General features: G+C 39.4%; 1 protein-coding gene across 1 annotated transcript in view; it reads left to right on the top strand.

Annotated features, from left to right (window-relative positions):
• The first annotated feature begins 4,415 nt into the window (after positions 1–4,415).
• The window catches only part of FRG1 (FSHD region gene 1), a 71,083-nt gene continuing 53,718 nt past the window's right edge, over positions 4,416–21,780 (top strand). Inside the window, exon 1 of the mRNA XM_056559274.1 lies at positions 4,416–4,524. The gene's annotated coding sequence lies outside the window, so the exon portion shown is untranslated. The remainder of the gene's footprint in view (positions 4,525–21,780) is intronic.

The raw sequence follows: 21,780 nt of genomic DNA, 5'->3' as shown, positions 1-21,780 counted from the left end.
TCTTGGTAAAGAAGAAAGACGGTGGTCACAGGCCGGTCATAAACTTAAAAGATCTGAACGAATACGTCCTATATCGACATTTCAAAATTAGAGGGCGTTCATCTCCTCTGAGATTTACTACTCCCGGGAGATTGGTTGGCAAAGATCGATCTCAAGGACGCGTACCTGACGGTACCAATCCATCGGTCTTCTCAACATTTCCTACAGTTTCTGTGGGAAGAACGAAAGTGGGAGTTCTCTTGTCTCCCATTCGGTCTTTCGTCCTCCCCGTGGTGTTTCACCAAACTCCTGAAGCCAGTCGTGGCTTGTCTTCGGAGTCGGGGAGTGAGACTGATCATTTATTTGGATGATTTATTGATCATGGCTCGTTTGGAGAGTCAGGCCCGATTACATGTACAGTGGGCCACGTCTCTTCTGGTGGAGTTAGGTTTTCTCATCAACGAAAATAAATCCGTATTGACTCCTGCTCAAGATATGGAGTTTCTGGGTTTTGTAGAAAATACCCAGCTGGCGACCCTGAGTCTGCCGAGCAAGAAACTTGCGTTGCTTCGCAAGGAAATACGGAGCCTCTTACGCAAACGGGTGTTGACCCTGCGCGCGATGGCTCGGATTGTCGGCCTGCTATCGGCCTCGGTGCAAGCGATTTTTCCTGCACCACTACAGTACAGGGCACTTCAGAGGTTGAAGAATGCCCATTTGTCAGGCGGTCTGTCGTATGCGGCCCAGATCCCGTTGTCACGGGAGGCGCGCGAGGAGTTGTTGTGGTGGCTCCGACACGTTCAGGACTGGAATGGGAGGACAATATTCAATTCCAGACCGTATGTGATTATAGAATCGGATGCCAGTCTCGATGGTTGGGGTGCCCGGTGCGGTTCATCCATCACGGGAAGCAAGTGGTCGCCGGTCGAGGCGCAGTTGCACATCAATTGCCCAGAGTTGCTGGCGGGTACGTTCGCCCTGAAGAGTTTCACACCCCAACGGATGGATTGTTGGGTGTTGCTATGCATGGACAATGTCACTGCGGTACAATATGTCAAACGTTTAGGGGGCACCAAATCTCGGATACTGACGGATTTGGCAAAAGATCTGTGGTTTTTCTGCCTGGAGAGGAACATTCTACTCCAAGCGGAATATCTACCGGGTGTTTCCAATTCAGTTGCGGTTTGGAATTCCAGACACCTGGTGGACGGCAGCGACTGGACCTTGCATCCGGCAGTTTTTCAGGCTATTCAGACCTTATGGGGGCCCCTTGGTCTGGATTTATTTGTGTCTCGGCTCAACCGACAACTGCCCCAGTTTTTCAGTTGAAGACCAGATCCGGAGGTCTTGGCGACCGATGCTTTTCCGCAGGTTTGGCCTCAGGAGATGTTGTATGCGTTTCCTCCATTCGCCATGATACCCAGGGTTTTATGGCAAGCGGAATCACAGAAGTCGACCTTGGTATTGATCACGCCTTGGTGGCCGACTCAGCCCTGGTTTCCCCAGGTCTTGGGGATGACCATAGATTGTCCGAGGATTTGGCAGCAGTTTCCATCGATCCTGATGGGTCCGGCAGGGGAATTACACCCACTTGTACTAGCGGATCAATTGCCTCTGGTGGAGTGGCTGATATCGGGGCATCAATCCCGGATAGAGACCTATCACAGTCGGCTAGGGAAATCATTCAGGATGCATGGGCCCCAGGTACCAGGTCGGCTTACCGATCAGCCTGGGGATTTTGGGTTCATTGGTGTGCACGGCGACAAATGGATCCCGTTCATGCCCCTGTGTCTGGACTGTTACATTTTTTGTCTGAAGCCTTTGACGGGGGTAAAGCATATTGGACTATTAACATTTACCGATCAGCGATTTCGGCGCAACACGTGCCGATTGATGGGGTGATGATTGGCCAACATCCGTTGGTTTGTCGTCTGTTGCAAGGTATCAGGTTTAAACGACCACCAGGTTCACGGTATCAAACTACGTGGGATGTTTCGTTAGTGTTGCGCATGTTTGCGGCTTGGGAAGACAACGAGGGTTTGTCCCTTAAGCTGTTATCCTACAAGCTTACCATGTTGTTGTGCCTGGTGTCCATAAAACGCGTCTCGGATGTACGAGCTCTGGACATTTCCAGGAGGCAGTTTACCCCTCAAGGGGTGCAGTTTTCCATATCTAGGCGTACTAAAACGGATTTGCGAGTGGTTTTTTACCCAAGCTTTCCGGCGCATCCTAAGCTATGCGTGATGAGATGTCTTAAAGCATATGAGTTAACGACGAAAGAGTTGCGGTCTCCGGATGGTTCCCAATTACTGATTTTGTTTTGTTCACCACATCTTCCGGTTTCTTCACAGACGTCACATTGGGTGAAGTGTTCTATGGAGTTGGCCGGTGTGGATGTGTCGCTTTTTAAGGTGCATTCTTCTAGAGGGGCCATGGCTACTAAGGTGGCACAGACGGGAGGCTCTCTGTCGGAACTTTCGAAGGCGGCGGATTGGTCGTCGGAAGACATTTTCCGAACATTTTATTTTAGACCGGAATCTCATGTTTCATTGTCTGTTTTGTAATGACTGTTGTAGTAAGGTTTGCATGTACTTTGAACTTGCATTTGATACGAGCCTCCTGTCTGCAGTAAAATTTAGGATTTTCCTAGTATTATGACGGAAAATATAGATTTTATAAAGACAGGAGGCGAGTATCATCCCTCCCTGTTGACCCAACCCTATGATGGTGTGTTTTTGTTTTCTTCCAGGTTATTGAGTTCTACCTTTGGAAGTGTTGGGGTTGTTGATGTCCTTCGGTCGGAAGTTCGGTTTCCTGTTGAAATCGAGAGGTTCTACTGAGTCGTTAGGAGCTGGCCGCTTCAAGTTTGCTGATGGAAGGAGCTGTTGGTCCCAGAGGTTCGTTTTTTCTTCCTGAACGGACTGATGTTACATGGACTGTTCGCTTCAAGAAAGAGGAAGAAGGGTGGAGCTGCAGTCGGTTTTATATGGAGCAAGTTGGATGGGATTGGTGGGACCTGCATCCTAGTTTTTTCTTTCATTGTTGAAGTTAAATTTGCATTTTTTCTTTCTGCTAGTGAGTTTAATAAATTTCTTCCAATACAGCATCATGCCAGCCTTCAGGGTGTGTGTGGTATTATAATTGTCTGCATTCACTACAAAGAAACAAAGCTGCAATACCACACACAACCTGTCTTGAGGACAGGTGTGGTGCTGTTTTTGGAAGAAATCAGCTTCTGATGTAATTGACTAACACTCCATTAAAGGGGTTATCCAGGAAAATACTTTTTTTTTTGTTATAGATCAACTGGCTCCAGAAAGTTTAACAGATTTGTAAATTACTTCTATTAATTTTTTAAAATGAACCGCTCAGCCCCTGCCCATATAAGGCAGCTGCAGCCATTAATCTCTCTCTTGGGTTGCTGACACTGGATGAGGTAGGACCTCCGCAACTTCCAAAGACAAGTACTAGGCCTAAGCCTTGCAGCCTCGGCCTATGCTAAAGACTGTGAGTTCTTATCATTCCCCGCTATCTCCGCAAGACTACTGGACCTAAACCTACCCCTAAATCCAGCGGATCTATGCTACAAAATCCTCCTAAACTAAGGAGAACTTACAAGGTCCCTACCACCTGTCAATCGCTGCTTCAGCTGTATATAGACTCTGTTATCTGGACTGTTGTTACTGCTACATGTTACAGAAAATCTTCAGTAAAGTTTCTACAAGTTTTCAGCTAAGCACTGGTGGTGGACAATCCGTTATTCTACACTCGCCTATCGCTCTTGGGAAGGGTGGCGATAGGCCCAGCATTACCTCAGAGTTTTAACCCCCACCCTGGCATCACGAGTGACAAGGGTTAATAAACCCCTGATACCTGATCAGCAACACCCCAGCTACCCTACACCCCCCCCGAGGCTTATCACAGTACCCTACGAAATTTTAATTAAAAAAAGGTATCTCCATCACTTTTTTGGATCACTAAATTCCAAAAAAGAATAAAAAAACGCCAGCAAAAATGCCAACGTTAAAACCAATATGGCGTTTTTCTTGGCGGTTTCGCTCTCCCATAGAACTTCTATGGGGGGGAAAACGCCACGATTTCTGTGCAAAAAAACGCCAAACCAAGTTTTGTTGGGCATTTTGAAAATCCAGCCCCTGAGCCCAAAATTGCTGAAAAATGCCAAAAGGATTAAAAAAAAACGCCAAACTGAAAAAAGCCAAGTGGGTCTGGCATTTTGCAGTTTACTACTACTGTATACTGACTTGCAGCTAATATCTGGACATGCCGTTTTTTGCAAAAAAAAAATCCTCAGTGGAATTCCAGCCTTTCAGTGGTTGTCTTCGATATCAATTGATGTCTAAGTTACCTTTACAAAGAGCCGTTATAACCTAGAAGCGCCACTAGAGGTCTCTGCAAGTCTTACTAGGCAGCGTCCTTTTTGTTCCAGGGTTATATCATAGTTGTCCTTTCAATGAACATTTCTCCCAGGGAAACTTCCTCTGTGAGTGTTGTGATGAAGCAAAAGCATTTCCGGAAACAAGAGTGGTGAGTGCAGTCGGTGTAGGTCCGAATTGTGCTGTATAGTGTACTATATACTGTGATATATACTGTATGTATAGAATGTGTGTGCTATTACTGTATGTATAGAATGTGTGTACTGTATACTGTATGTATAGAATGTGTGTGCTATTACTGTATGTATAGAATGTGTATACTGTATGTATAGAATGTGTGTGCTCAGCTGTGATGTATACTGTATGTATAGAATGTGTGTGCTCAGCTGTGATGTATAGTGTACTGTATACTGTGATATATACTGTATGTATAGAATGTGTGTACTGTATACTGTATGTATAGAATGTGTGTGCTCAGCTGTGATGTATACTGTATGTATAGAATGTGTGTGCTCAGCTGTGCTGTATAGTGTACTGTATACTGTGATATATACTGTATGTATAGAATGTGTGTGCTATTACTGTATGTATAGAATGTGTGTACTGTATACTGTATGTATAGAATGTGTGTGCTCAGCTGTGATGTATACTGTATGTATAGAATGTGTGCGCTATATACTGTATGTATAGAATGTGTGTACTGCATACTGTATGTATAGAATGTGTGTGCTATTACTGTATGTATAGAATGTGTGTGCTCAGCTGTGATGTATAGTGTACTATATACTGTATGTATAGAATGTGTGTGCTCAGCTGTGATGTATAGTGTACTATATACTGTATGTATAGAATGTGTGTGCTCAGCTGTGATGTATAGTGTACTATATACTGTATGTATAGAAGGTATGTGCTCAGCTGTGATGTATAGTGTACTATATACTGTATGTATAGAATGTGTGTGCTCAGCTGTGATGTATACTGTATGTATAGAATGTGTGTGCTATATACTGTATGTATAGAATGTGTGTACTGCATACTGTATGTATAGAATGTGTGTGCTATTACTGTATGTATAGAATGTGTGCTCAGCTGTGATATATAGTGTACTGTATGTATAGAATGTGTACTATATACTGTATGTATAGAATGTGTGTGCTCAGCTGTGATGTATAGTGTACTATATACTGTATGTATAGAATGTGTGTGCTCAGCTGTGATGTATAGTGTACTGTATACTGTATGTATAGAATATGTGTGCTCAGCTGTGATGTATAGTGTACTGTATACTGTATGTATAGAATATGTGTGCTCAGCTGTGATGTATAGTGTACTGTATACTGTGTGTATAGAAGGTGTGTGCTCAGCTGTGATGTATAGTGTACTGTATACTGTGTGTATAGAATGTGTGTGCTCAGCTGTGATGTATAGTGTACTGTATACTGTGTGTATAGAATGTGTGTGCTCAGCTGTGATGTATAGTGTACTGTATACTGTGTGTATAGAATGTGTGTGCTCAGCTGTGATGTATAGTGTACTGTATACTGTATGTATAGAATGTGTGTGCTCAGCTGTGATGTATACTGTATGTATAGAAGGTGTGTGCTCAGCTGTGATGTATAGTGTACTGTATGTATAGAATGTGTGTGCTCAGCTGTGATGTATAGTGTACTGTATACTGTATGTATAGAATGTGTGTGCTCAGCTGTGATGTATACTGTATATAGAATGTGTGTGCTCAGCTGTGATGTATAGTATACTGTATGTATAGAATGTGTGTGCTCAGCTGTGATGTATAGTGTACTGTATACTGTATGTATAGAAGGTGTGTGCTCAGCTGTGATGTATACTGTATATAGAATGTGTGTGCTCAGCTGTGATGTATAGTATACTGTATGTATAGAATGTGTGTGCTCAGCTGTGATGTATACTGTATGTATAGAAGGTATGTGCTCAGCTGTGATGTATAGTGTACTGTATACTGTATGTATAGAATGTGTCTGCTCAGCTGTGATGTATAGTATACTGTGTGTATATATATATATATATATATATATATAGAATGTGTGTGTGTGTGCTCAGCTGTGATGTATACTGTGTGTATAGAATGTGTGTGCTCAGCTGTGATGTATAGTGTACTGTATACTGTATGTATAGAATGTGTCTGCTCAGCTGTGATGTATACTGTATGTATAGAATGTGTGTGCTCAGCTGTGATGTATACTGTATGTATAGAATGTGTGTGCTCAGCTGTGATGTATAGTGTACTATATACTGTATGTATAGAATGTGTGTGCTCAGCTGTGATGTATACTGTATGTATAGAATGTGTGTGCTATATAGTGTATGTATAGAATGTGTATACTGCATACTGTATGTATAGAATGTGTGTGCTATTACTGTATGTATAGAATGTGTGCTCAGCTGTGATATATAGTGTACTGTATGTATAGAATGTGTACTGTATACTGTATGTATAGAATGTGTGTGCTCAGCTGTGATGTATACTGTATGTATAGAATGTGTGTGCTCAGCTGTGCTGTATAGTGTACTGTATACTGTGATATATACTGTATGTATAGAATGTGTGTGCTATTACTGTATGTATAGAATGTGTGTACTGTATACTGTATGTATAGAATGTGTGCTCAGCTGTGATGTATACTGTATGTATAGAATGTGTGTGCTCAGCTGTGATATATAGTGTACTATATACTGTATGTATAGAATGTGTGTGCTATTACTGTATGTATAGAATGTGTGTACTGTATACTGTATGTATAGAATGTGTGTGCTCAGCTGTGATGTATAGTGTACTGTATACTGTGATATATACTGTATGTATAGAATGTGTGTGCTATTACTGTATGTATAGAATGTGTGTACTGTATACTGTATGTATAGAATGTGTGCTCAGCTGTGATGTATACTGTATGTATAGAATGTGTGTGCTCAGCTGTGATGTATACTGTGTGTATAGAATGTGTGTGCTCAGCTGTGATGTATACTGTGTGTATAGAATGTGTGTGCTCAGCTGTGATGTATACTGTGTGTATAGAATGTGTGCACAGCTGTGATGTATACTGTGTGTATAGAATGTGTGTGCTCAGCTGTGATGTATACTGTGTGTATAGAATGTGTGTGCTCAGCTGTGATGTATACTGTGTGTATAGAATGTGTGTGCTCAGCTGTGATGTATAGTGTACTGTATACTGTATGTATAGAATATGTGTGCTCAGCTGTGATGTATAGTGTACTGTATACTGTATGTATAGAATATGTGTGCTCAGCTGTGATGTATCGTGTACTGTATACTGTGTGTATAGAATGTGTGTGCTCAGCTGTGATGTATAGTGTACTGTATACTGTGTGTATAGAATGTGTGTGCTCAGCTGTGATGTATAGTGTACTGTATACTGTATGTATAGAATGTGTGTGCTCAGCTGTGATGTATACTGTATGTATAGAAGGTGTGTGCTCAGCTGTGATGTATAGTGTACTGTATGTATAGAATGTGTGTGCTCAGCTGTGATGTATAGTGTACTGTATACTGTATGTATAGAATGTGTGTGCTCAGCTGTGATGTATAGTGTACTGTATACTGTATGTATAGAAGGTGTGTGCTCAGCTGTGATGTATAGTATACTGTATGTATAGAATGTGTGTGCTCAGCTGTGATGTATAGTGTACTGTATACTGTATGTATAAAAGGTGTGTGCTCAGCTGTGATGTATAGTATACTGTATGTATAGAATGTGTGTGCTCAGCTGTGATGTATACTGTATGTATAGAAGGTATGTGCTCAGCTGTGATGTATAGTGTACTGTATACTGTATGTATAGAATGTGTCTGCTCAGCTGTGATGTATAGTATACTGTGTGTATATATATATATATAGAATGTGTGTGTGTGTGCTCAGCTGTGATGTATACTGTGTGTATAGAATGTGTGTGCTCAGCTGTGATGTATAGTGTACTGTATACTGTATGTATAGAATGTGTCTGCTCAGCTGTGATGTATACTGTATGTATAGAATGTGTGTGCTCAGCTGTGATATATAGTGTACTATATACTGTATGTATAGAATGTGTGTGCTCAGCTGTGATGTATAGTGTACTGTATACTGTATGTATAGAATGTGTGTGCTCAGCTGTGATGTATACTGTATGTATAGAATGTGTGTGCTCAGCTGTGATGTATAGTGTACTATATACTGTATGTATAGAATGTGTGTGCTCAGCTGTGATGTATACTGTATGTATAGAATGTGTGTGCTCAGCTGTGCTGTATAGTGTACTGTATACTGTGCTATTACTGTATGTATAGAATGTGTGTACTGTATACTGTATGTATAGAATGTGTGCTCAGCTGTGATGTATACTGTATGTATAGAATGTGTGTGCTCAGCTGTGATGTATACTGTGTGTATAGAATGTGTGTGCTCAGCTGTGATGTATACTGTGTGTATAGAATGTGTGTGCTCAGCTGTGATGTATACTGTGTGTATAGAATGTGTGCTCAGCTGTGATGTATACTGTGTGTATAGAATGTGTGTGCTCAGCTGTGATGTATACTGTGTGTATAGAATGTGTGTGCTCAGCTGTGATGTATACTGTATGTATAGAATATGTGTGCTCAGCTGTGATGTATAGTGTACTGTATACTGTATGTATAGAATATGTGTGCTCAGCTGTGATGTATCGTGTACTGTATACTGTGTGTATAGAAGGTGTGTGCTCAGCTGTGATGTATAGTGTGTGTATAGAATGTGTGTGCTCAGCTGTGATGTATAGTGTACTGTATACTGTGTGTATAGAATGTGTGTGCTCAGCTGTGATGTATAGTGTACTGTATACTGTATGTATAGAATGTGTGTGCTCAGCTGTGATGTATACTGTATGTATAGAAGGTGTGTGCTCAGCTGTGATGTATAGTGTACTGTATGTATAGAATGTGTGTGCTCAGCTGTGATGTATAGTGTACTGTATACTGTATGTATAGAAGGTGTGTGCTCAGCTGTGATGTATAGTGTACTATATACTGTATGTATAGAATGTGTGTGCTCAGCTGTGATGTATACTGTATGTATAGAATGTGTGTGCTCAGCTGTGATGTATAGTATACTGTATGTATAGAATGTGTGTGCTCAGCTGTGATGTATAGTGTACTGTATACTGTATGTATAGAAGGTGTGTGCTCAGCTGTGATGTATAGTGTACAGTATGTATAGAATGTGTGTGCTCAGCTGTGATGTATAGTATACTGTATGTATAGAATGTGTGTGCTCAGCTGTGATGTATAATGTACTGTATACTGTATGTATAGAATGTGTCTGCTCAGCTGTGATGTATAGTATACTGTGTGTATATATATATATATATATATAGAATGTGTGTGTGTGTGCTCAGCTGTGATGTATACTGTGTGTATAGAATGTGTGTGCTCAGCTGTGATGTATAGTGTACTGTATACTGTATGTTTAGAATGTGTCTGCTCAGCTGTGATGTATACTGTATGTATAGAATGTGTGTGCTCAGCTGTGATGTATACTGTATGTATAGAATGTGTGTGCTCAGCTGTGATGTATAGTGTACTATATACTGTATGTATAGAATGTGTGTGCTCAGCTGTGATGTATACTGTATGTATAGAATGTGTGTGCTATATACTGTATGTATAGAATGTGTATACTGCATACTGTATGTATAGAATGTGTGTGCTATTACTGTATGTATAGAATGTGTGTGCTATTACTGTATGTATAGAATGTGTGTGCTCAGCTGTGATATATAGTGTACTGTATGTATAGAATGTGTACTGTATACTGTATGTATAGAATGTGTGTGCTCAGCTGTGATGTATACTGTATGTATAGAATGTGTGTGCTCAGCTGTGCTGTATAGTGTACTGTATACTGTGATATATACTGTATGTATAGAATGTGTGTGCTATTACTGTATGTATAGAATGTGTGTACTGTATACTGTATGTATAGAATGTGTGCTCAGCTGTGATGTATACTGTATGTATAGAATGTGTGTGCTCAGCTGTGATGTATACTGTGTGTATAGAATGTGTGTGCTCAGCTGTGATGTATACTGTGTGTATAGAATGTGTGTGCTCAGCTGTGATGTATACTGTGTGTATAGAATGTGTGCACAGCTGTGATGTATACTGTGTGTATAGAATGTGTGTGCTCAGCTGTGATGTATACTGTGTGTATAGAATGTGTGTGCTCAGCTGTGATGTATACTGTGTGTATAGAATGTGTGTGCTCAGCTGTGATGTATAGTGTACTGTATACTGTATGTATAGAATATGTGTGCTCAGCTGTGATGTATAGTGTACTGTATACTGTATGTATAGAATATGTGTGCTCAGCTGTGATGTATCGTGTACTGTATACTGTGTGTATAGAAGGTGTGTGCTCAGCTGTGATGTATAGTGTGTGTATAGAATGTGTGTGCTCAGCTGTGATGTATAGTGTACTGTATACTGTGTGTATAGAATGTGTGTGCTCAGCTGTGATGTATAGTGTACTGTATACTGTGTTTATAGAATGTGTGTGCTCAGCTGTGATGTATAGTGTACTGTATACTGTATGTATAGAATGTGTGTGCTCAGCTGTGATGTATACTGTATGTATAGAAGGTGTGTGCTCAGCTGTGATGTATAGTGTACTGTATGTATAGAATGTGTGTGCTCAGCTGTGATGTATAGTGTACTGTATACTGTATGTATAGAAGGTGTGTGCTCAGCTGTGATGTATAGTGTACTATATACTGTATGTATAGAATGTGTGTGCTCAGCTGTGATGTATACTGTATGTATAGAATGTGTGTGCTCAGCTGTGATGTATAGTATACTGTATGTATAGAATGTGTGTGCTCAGCTGTGATGTATAGTGTACTGTATACTGTATGTATAGAAGGTGTGTGCTCAGCTGTGATGTATAGTGTACAGTATGTATAGAATGTGTGTGCTCAGCTGTGATGTATAGTATACTGTATGTATAGAATGTGTGTGCTCAGCTGTGATGTATACTGTATGTATAGAAGGTATGTGCTCAGCTGTGATGTATAATGTACTGTATACTGTATGTATAGAATGTGTCTGCTCAGCTGTGATGTATAGTATACTGTGTGTATATATATATATATATATATAGAATGTGTGTGTGTGTGCTCAGCTGTGATGTATACTGTGTGTATAGAATGTGTGTGCTCAGCTGTGATGTATAGTGTACTGTATACTGTATGTATAGAATGTGTCTGCTCAGCTGTGATGTATACTGTATGTATAGAATGTGTGTGCTCAGCTGTGATGTATACTGTATGTATAGAATGTGTGTGCTCAGCTGTGATGTATAGTGTACTATATACTGTATGTATAGAATGTGTGTGCTCAGCTGTGATGTATACTGTATGTATAGAATGTGTGTGCTATATACTGTATGTATAGAATGTGTATACTGCATACTGTATGTATAGAATGTGTGTGCTATTACTGTATGTATAGAATGTGTGCTCAGCTGTGATATATAGTGTACTGTATGTATAGAATGTGTACTGTATACTGTATGTATAGAATGTGTGTGCTATTACTGTATGTATAGAATGTGTGTGCTATTACTGTATGTATAGAATGTGTGTGCTCAGCTGTGATATATAGTGTACTGTATGTATAGAATGTGTACTGTATACTGTATGTATAGAATGTGTGTGCTCAGCTGTGATGTATACTGTATGTATAGAATGTGTGTGCTCAGCTGTGCTGTATAGTGTACTGTATACTGTGATATATACTGTATGTATAGAATGTGTGTGCTATTACTGTATGTATAGAATGTGTGTACTGTATACTGTATGTATAGAATGTGTGCTCAGCTGTGATGTATACTGTATGTATAGAATGTGTGTGCTCAGCTGTGATGTATACTGTATGTATAGAATGTGTGTGCTCAGCTGTGATGTATACTGTGTGTATAGAATGTGTGTGCTCAGCTGTGATGTATACTGTGTGTATAGAATGTGTGTGCTCAGCTGTGATGTATACTGTGTGTATAGAATGTGTGCACAGCTGTGATGTATACTGTGTGTATAGAATGTGTGTGCTCAGCTGTGATGTATACTGTGTGTATAGAATGTGTGTGCTCAGCTGTGATGTATACTGTGTGTATAGAATGTGTGTGCTCAGCTGTGATGTATAGTGTACTGTATACTGTATGTATAGAATATGTGTGCTCAGCTGTGATGTATAGTGTACTGTATACTGTATGTATAGAATATGTGTGCTCAGCTGTGATGTATCGTGTACTGTATACTGTGTGTATAGAAGGTGTGTGGTCAGCTGTGATGTATAGTGTGTGTATAGAATGTGTGTGCTCAGCTGTGATGTATAGTGTACTGTATACTGTGTGTATAGAATGTGTGTGCTCAGCTGTGATGTATAGTGTACTGTATACTGTGTGTATAGAATGTGTGTGCTCAGCTGTGATGTATAGTGTACTGTATACTGTGTGTATAAAATGTGTGTGCTCAGCTGTGATGTATAGTGTACTGTATACTGTATGTATAGAATGTGTGTGCTCAGCTGTGATGTATACTGTATGTATAGAATGTGTGTGCTCAGCTGTGATGTATAGTGTACTGTATACTGTATGTATAGAATGTGTGTGCTCAGCTGTGATGTATAGTGTACTGTATACTGTATGTATAGAAGGTGTGTGCTCAGCTGTGATGTATAGTATACTGTATGTATAGAATGTGTGTGCTCAGCTGTGATGTATAGTGTACTGTATACTGTATGTATAAAAGGTGTGTGCTCAGCTGTGATGTATAGTATACTGTATGTATAGAATGTGTGTGCTCAGCTGTGATGTATACTGTATGTATAGAAGGTATGTGCTCAGCTGTGATGTATAGTGTACTGTATACTTTATGTATAGAATGTGTCTGCTCAGCTGTGATGTATAGTATACTGTGTGTATATATATATATATAGAATGTGTGTGTGTGTGCTCAGCTGTGATGTATACTGTGTGTATAGAATGTGTGTGCTCAGCTGTGATGTATAGTGTACTGTATACTGTATGTATAGAATGTGTCTGCTCAGCTGTGATGTATACTGTATGTATAGAATGTGTGTGCTCAGCTGTGATGTATAGTGTACTATATACTGTATGTATAGAATGTGTGTGCTCAGCTGTGATGTATAGTGTACTGTATACTGTATGTATAGAATGTGTGTGCTCAGCTGTGATGTATACTGTATGTATAGAATGTGTGTGCTCAGCTGTGATGTATAGTGTACTGTATGTATAGAATGTGTGTGCTCAGCTGTGATGTATAGTGTACTGTTTACTGTGTGTATAGAATGTGTGTGCTCAGCTGTGATGTATAGTGTACTATATACTGTATGTATAGAATGTGTGTGCTCAGCTGTGATGTATAGTGTACTGTATACTGTGTGTATAGAATGTGTGTGCTCAGCTGTGATGTATAGTGTACTATATACTGTATGTATAGAATGTGTGTGCTCAGCTGTGATGTATACTGTGTGTATAGAATGTGTGCTCAGCTGTGATGTATAGTGTACTATATACTGTATGTATAGAATGTGTCTGCTCAGCTGTGATGTATACTGTGTGTATAGAATGTGTGTGCTCAGCTGTGATGTATACTGTGTGTATAGAATGTGTGTGCTCAGCTGTGATGTATAGTGTACTGTATACTGTATGTATAGAATGTGTGCTCAGCTGTGATGTATACTGTGTGTATAGAATGTGTGTGCTGAGCTGTGATGTATAGTGTACTGTATACTGTATGTATAGAATGTGTCTGCTCAGCTGTGATGTATACTGTGTGTATAGAATGTGTGTGCTCAGCTGTGATGTATACTGTGTGTATAGAATGTGTGTGCTCAGCTGTGATGTATAGTGTACTGTATACTGTATGTATAGAATGTGTGTGCTCAGCTGTGATGTATAGTATACTGTATGTATAGAATGTGTGTGCTCAGCTGTGATGTATACTGTATGTATAGAAGGTGTGTGCTCAGCTGTGATGTATACTGTATATAGAATGTGTGTGCTCAGCTGTGATGTATAGTGTACTGTATACTGTATGTATAGAAGGTGTGTGCTCAGCTGTGATGTATAGTGTACAGTATGTATAGAATGTGTGTGCTCAGCTGTGATGTATAGTATACTGTATGTATAGAATGTGTGTGCTCAGCTGTGATGTATACTGTATGTATAGAAGGTATGTGCTCAGCTGTGATGTGTAGTGTACTGTATGTATAGAATGTGTGTGCTCAGCTGTGATGTATAGTGTACTGTATACTGTGTGTATAGAATGTGTGTGGTCAGCTGTGATGTATACTGTGTGTATAGAATGTGTGTGGTCAGCTGTGATGTATACTGTGTGTATAGAATGTTTGTGGTCAGCTGTGATGTATACTGTGTGTATAGAATGTGTGTGGTCAGCTGTGATGTATACTGTGTGTATAGAATGTGTGTGGTCAGCTGTGATGTATACTGTGTGTATAGAATGTTTGTGGTCAGCTGTGATGTATACTATGTGTATAGAATGTGTGTGCTCAGCTGTGATGTATACTGTATGTATAGAATGTGTGTGCTATATACTGTATGTATAGAATGTGTGTACTGCATACTGTATGTATAGAATGTGTGTGCTATTACTGTATGTATAGAATGTGTGCTCAGCTGTGATGTATAGTGTACTATATACTGTATGTATAGAATGTGTGTGCTCAGCTGTGATGTATAGTGTACTATATACTGTATGTATAGAATGTGTGTGCTCAGCTGTGATGTATAGTGTACTATATACTGTATGTATAGAAGGTATGTGCTCAGCTGTGATGTATAGTGTACTATATACTGTATGTATAGAATGTGTGTGCTCAGCTGTGATGTATACTGTATGTATAGAATGTGTGTGCTATATACTGTATGTATAGAATGTGTGTACTGCATACTGTATGTATAGAATGTGTGTGCTATTACTGTATGTATAGAATGTGTGCTCAGCTGTGATATATAGTGTACTGTATGTATAGAATGTGTACTGTATACTGTATGTATAGAATGTGTGTGCTCAGCTGTGATGTATACTGTATGTATAGAATGTGTGTGCTCAGCTGTGATGTATACTGTATGTATAGAATGTGTGTGCTCAGCTGTGATGTATACTGTATGTATAGAATGTGTGTGCTCAGCTGTGCTGTATAGTGTACTGTATACTGTGATATATACTGTATGTATAGAATGTATGTGCTATTACTGTATGTATAGAATGTGTGTACTGTATACTGTATGTATAGAATGTGTGCTCAGCTGTGATGTATACTGTATGTATAGAATGTGTGTGCTCAGCTGTGATGTATACTGTATGTATAGAATGTGTGTGCTCAGCTGTGATGTATACTGTGTGTATAGAATGTGTGTGCTCAGCTGTGATGTATACTGTGTGTATAGAATGTGTGTGCTCAGCTGTGATGTATACTGTGTGTATAGAATGTGTGCTCAGCTTTGATGTATACTGTGTGTATAGAATGTGTGTGCTCAGCTGTGATGTATAGTGTACTGTATACTGTGTGTATAGAATGTGTGTGCTCAGCTGTGATGTATAGTGTACTGTATACTGTGTGTATAGAATGTGTGTGCTCAGCTGTGATGTATAGTGTACTGTATACTGTGTGTATAGAATGTGTGTGCTCAGCTGTGATGTATAGTGTACTGTATACTGTATGTATAGAATGTGTGTGCTCAGCTGTGATGTATACTGTATGTATAGAAGGTGTGTGCTCAGCTGTGATGTATAGTGTACTGTATGTATAGAATGTGTGTGCTCAGCTGTGATGTATAGTGTACTGTATACTGTATGTATAGAAGGTGTGTGCTCAGCTGTGATGTATAGTATACTGTATGTATAGAATGTGTGTGCTCAGCTGTGATGTATAGTGTACTGTATACTGTATGTATAAAAGGTGTGTGCTCAGCTGTGATGTATAGTATACTGTATGTATAGAATGTGTGTGCTCAGCTGTGATGTATACTGTATGTATAGAAGGTATGTGCTCAGCTGTGATGTATAGTGTACTGTATACTGTATGTATAGAATGTGTCTGCTCAGCTGTGATGTATAGTATACTGTGTGTGTATATATATATATAGAATGTGTGTGTGTGTGCTCAGCTGTGATGTATACTGTGTGTATAGAATGTGTGTGCTCAGCTGTGATGTATAGTGTACTGTATACTGTATGTATAGAATGTGTCTGCTCAGCTGTGATGTATACTGTATGTATAGAATGTGTGTGCTCAGCTGTGATGTATAGTGTACTATATACTGTATGTATAGAATGTGTGTGCTCAGCTGTGATGTATAGTGTACTGTATACTGTATGTATAGAATGTGTGTGCTCAGCTGTGATTTATACTGTATGTATAGAATGTGTGTGCTCAGCTGTGATGTATAGTGTACTGTATGTATAGAATGTGTGTGCTCAGCTGTGATGTATAGTGTACTGTTTACTGTGTGTATAGAATGTGTGTGCTCAGCTGTGATGTATAGTGTACTATATACTGTATGTATAGAATGTGTGTGCTCAGCTGTGATGTATAGTGTACTGTATACTGTGTGTATAGAATGTGTGTGCTCAGCTGTGATGTATGGTGTACTATATACTGTATGTATAGAATGTGTCTGCTCAGCTGTGATGTATACTGTGTGTATAGAATGTGTGTGCTCAGCTGTGATGTATACTGTGTGTATAGAATGTGTGTGCTCAGCTGTGATGTATAGTGTACTGTATACTGTATGTATAGAATGTGTGTGCTCAGCTGTGATGTATAGTATACTGTATGTATAGAATGTGTGTGCTCAGCTGTGATGTATACTGTATGTATAGAAGGTGTGTGCTCAGCTGTGATGTATACTGTATATAGAATGTGTGTGCTCAGCTGTGATGTATAGTGTACTGTATACTGTATGTATAGAAGGTGTGTGCTCAGCTGTGATGTATAGTGTACAGTATGTATAGAATGTGTGTGCTCAGCTGTGATGTATAGTATACTGTATGTATAGAATGTGTGTGCTCAGCTGTGATGTATACTGTATGTATAGAAGGTATGTGCTCAGCTGTGATGTGTAGTGTACTGTATGTATAGAATGTGTGTGCTCAGCTGTGATGTATAGTGTACTGTATACTGTGTGTATAGAATGTGTGTGGTCAGCTGTGATGTATACTGTGTGTATAGAATGTGTGTGGTCAGCTGTGATGTATACTGTGTGTATAGAATGTTTGTGGTCAGCTGTGATGTATACTGTGTGTATAGAATGTGTGTGGTCAGCTGTGATGTATACTGTGTGTATAGAATGTGTATGTGCTCAGCTGTGATGTATACTATGTATATAGAATGTGTGTGCTCAGCTGTGATGTATAGTGTACAGTATACTGTGTGTATAGAATGTGTGTGCTCAGCTGTGATGTATAGTGTACTATATACTGTATGTATAGAATGTGTGTGCTCAACTGTGATGTATAGTGTACTGTATACTGTGTGTATAGAATGTGTGTGCTCAGCTGTGATGTATAGTGTACTATATACTGTATGTATAGAATGTGTGTGCTCAGCTGTGATGTATACTGTGTGTATAGAATGTGTGTGCTCAGCTCTGATGTATACTGTGTGTGCTCAGCTGTGATGTATACTGTGTGTATAGAATGTGTGCTCAGCTGTGATGTATACTGTGTGTATAGAATGTGTGCTCAGCTGTGATGTATACTGTGTGTATAGAATGTGTGTGCTCAGCTGTGATGTATACTGTATATAGAATGTGTGTGCTCAGCTGTGATGTATTCTGTGTGTATAGAATGTGTGTGCTCAGCTGTGATGTATACTGTGTGTATAGAATGTGTGTGCTCAGCTGTGATGTATACTGTGTGTATAGAATGTGTGTGCTCAGCTGTGATGTATACTGTGTGTATAGAAGGTGTGTGCTCAGCTGTGATGTATAGTGTACTGTATACTGTATGTATAGAAGGTGTGTGCTCAGCTGTGATGTATAGTGTACTGTATACTGTATGTATAGAATGTGTGTGCTCAGCTGTGATGTATAGTGTACTGTATGTATAGAATGTGTGTGCTCAGCTGTGATGTATAGTGTACTGTATGTATAGAAGGTGTGTGCTCAGCTGTGATGTATAGTGTACTGTATACTGTATGTATAGAAGGTGTGTGCTCAGCTGTGATGTGTAGTGTACTGTATACTGTATGTATAGAATGTGTGTGCTCAGCTGTGATGTATAGTGTACTGTATGTATAGAATGTGTGTGCTCAGCTGTGATGTATAGTGTACTGTATGTATAGAAGGTGTGTGCTCAGCTGTGATGTATAGTGTACTGTATACTGTATGTATAGAAGGTGTGTGCTCAGCTGTGATGTATAGTGTACAGTATGTATAGAATGTGTGTGCTCAGCTGTGATGTATAGTGTACTGTATACTGTATGTATAGAATGTGTGTGCTCAGCTGTGATGTGTAGTGTACTGTATATATAGAAGGTGTGTGCTCAGCTGTGATGTATAGTGTACTGTATACTGTATGTATAGAAGGTGTGTGCTCAGCTGTGATGTATACTGTATGTATAGAATGTGTGTGCTCAGCTGTGATGTATAGTATACTGTGTGTATAGAATGTGTGTGCTCAGCTGTGATGTATAGTGTACTATATACTGTATGTATAGAATGTGTGCTCTATTACTGTATGTATAGAATGTGTGCTCAGCTGTGATGTATAGTGTACTATATACTGTATGTATAGAATGTGTGTGCTCAGCTGTGATGTATAGTGTACTATATACTGTATGTATAGAATGTGTGTGCTCAGCTGTGATGTATAGTGTACTATATACTGTATGTATAGAAGGTATGTGCTCAGCTGTGATGTATAGTGTACTATATACTGTATGTATAGAATGTGTGTGCTCAGCTGTGATGTATACTGTATGTATAGAATGTGTGTGCTATATACTGTATGTATAGAATGTGTGTACTGCATACTGTATGTATAGAATGTGTGTGCTATTACTGTATGTATAGAATGTGTGCTCAGCTGTGATATATAGTGTACTGTATGTATAGAATGTGTACTGTATACTGTATGTATAGAATGTGTGTGCTCAGCTGTGATGTATACTGTATGTATAGAATGTGTGTGCTCAGCTGTGATGTATACTGTATGTATAGAATGTGTGTGCTCAGCTGTGCTGTATAGTGTACTGTATACTGTGATATATACTGTATGTATAGAATGTATGTGCTATTACTGTATGTATAGAATGTGTGTACTGTATACTGTATGTATAGAATGTGTGTGCTCAGCTGTGATGTATACTGTATGTATAGAAGGTGTGTGCTCAGCTGTGATGTATAGTGTACTGTATGTATAGAATGTGTGTGCTCAGCTGTGATGTATAGTGTACTGTATACTGTATGTATAGAATGTGTGTGCTCAGCTGTGATGTATAGTGTACTGTATGTATAGAATGTGTGTGCTCAGCTGTGATGTATAGTGTACTGTATACTGTATGTATAAAAGGTGTGTGCTCAGCTGTGATGTATAGTATACTGTATGTATAGAATGTGTGTGCTCAGCTGTGATGTATACTGTATGTATAGAAGGTATGTGCTCAGCTGTGATGTATAGTGTACTGTATACTGTATGTATAGAATGTGTCTGCTCAGCTGTGATGTATAGTATACTGTGTGTGTATATATATATATATAGAATGTGTGTGTGTGTGCTCAGCTGTGATGTATACTGTGTGTATAGAATGTGTGTGCTCAGCTGTGATGTATAGTGTACTGTATACTGTATGTATAGAATGTGTCTGCTCAGCTGTGATGTATACTGTATGTATAGAATGTGTGTGCTCAGCTGTGATGTATAGTGTACTATATACTGTATGTATAGAATGTGTGTGCTCAGCTGTGATGTATAGTGTACTGTATACTGTATGTATAGAATGTGTGTGCTCAGCTGTGATTTATACTGTATGTATAGAATGTGTGTGCTCAGCTGTGATGTATAGTGTACTGTATGTATAGAATGTGTGTGCTCAGCTGTGATGTATAGTGTACTGTTTACTGTGTGTATAGAATGTGTGTGCTCAGCTGTGATGTATAGTGTACTATATACTGTATGTATAGAATGTGTGTGCTCAGCTGTGATGTATAGTGTACTGTATACTGTGTGTATAGAATGTGTGTGCTCAGCTGTGATGTATAGTGTACTATATACTGTATGTATAGAATGTGTCTGCTCAGCTGTGATGTATACTGTGTGTATAGAATGTGTGTGCTCAGCTGTGATGTATACTGTGTGTATAGAATGTGTGTGCTCAGCTGTGATGTATAGTGTACTGTATACTGTATGTATAGAATGTGTGCTCAGCTGTGATGTATACTGTGTGTATAGAATGTGTGTGCTGAGCTGTGATGTATACTGTGTGTATAGAATGTGTGTGCTCAGCTGTGATGTATACTGTGTGTATAGAATGTGTGTGCTCAGCTGTGATGTATAGTGTACTGTATACTGTATGTATAGAATGTGTGTGCTCAGCTGTGATGTATAGTATACTGTATTTATAGAATGTGTGTGCTCAGCTGTGATGTATACTGTATGTATAGAAGGTGTGTGCTCAGCTGTGATGTATACTGTATATAGAATGTGTGTGCTCAGCTGTGATGTATAGTGTACTGTATACTGTATGTATAGAAGGTGTGTGCTCAGCTGTGATGTATAGTGTACAGTATGTATAGAATGTGTGTGCTCAGCTGTGATGTATAGTATACTGTATGTATAGAATGTGTGTGCTCAGCTGTGATGTATCCTGTATGTATAGAAGGTATGTGCTCAGCTGTGATGTGTAGTGTACTGTATGTATAGAATGTGTGTGCTCAGCTGTGATGTATAGTGTACTGTATACTGTGTGTATAGAATGTGTGTGGTCAGCTGTGATGTATACTGTGTGTATAGAATGTGTGTGGTCAGCTGTGATGTATACTGTGTGTATAGAATGTTTGTGGTCAGCTGTGATGTATACTGTGTGTATAGAATGTGTGTGGTCAGCTGTGATGTATACTGTGTGTATAGAATGTGTATGTGCTCAGCTGTGATGTATACTATGTATATAGAATGTGTGTGCTCAGATGTGATGTATACTGTGTGTATAGAATGTGTGTGCTCAGCTGTGATGTATACTGTGTGTATAGAATGTGTGTGCTCAGCTGTGATGTATAGTGTACAGTATACTGTGTGTATAGAATGTGTGTGCTCAGCTGTGATGTATAGTGTACTATATACTGTATGTATAGAATGTG

Source organism: Hyla sarda, chromosome 1 (genome assembly GCF_029499605.1).
Source record: "Hyla sarda isolate aHylSar1 chromosome 1, aHylSar1.hap1, whole genome shotgun sequence".
Classification (NCBI taxonomy): domain Eukaryota; kingdom Metazoa; phylum Chordata; class Amphibia; order Anura; family Hylidae; genus Hyla; species Hyla sarda.
This window is presented reverse-complemented; position numbering and strand designations above follow the sequence as displayed.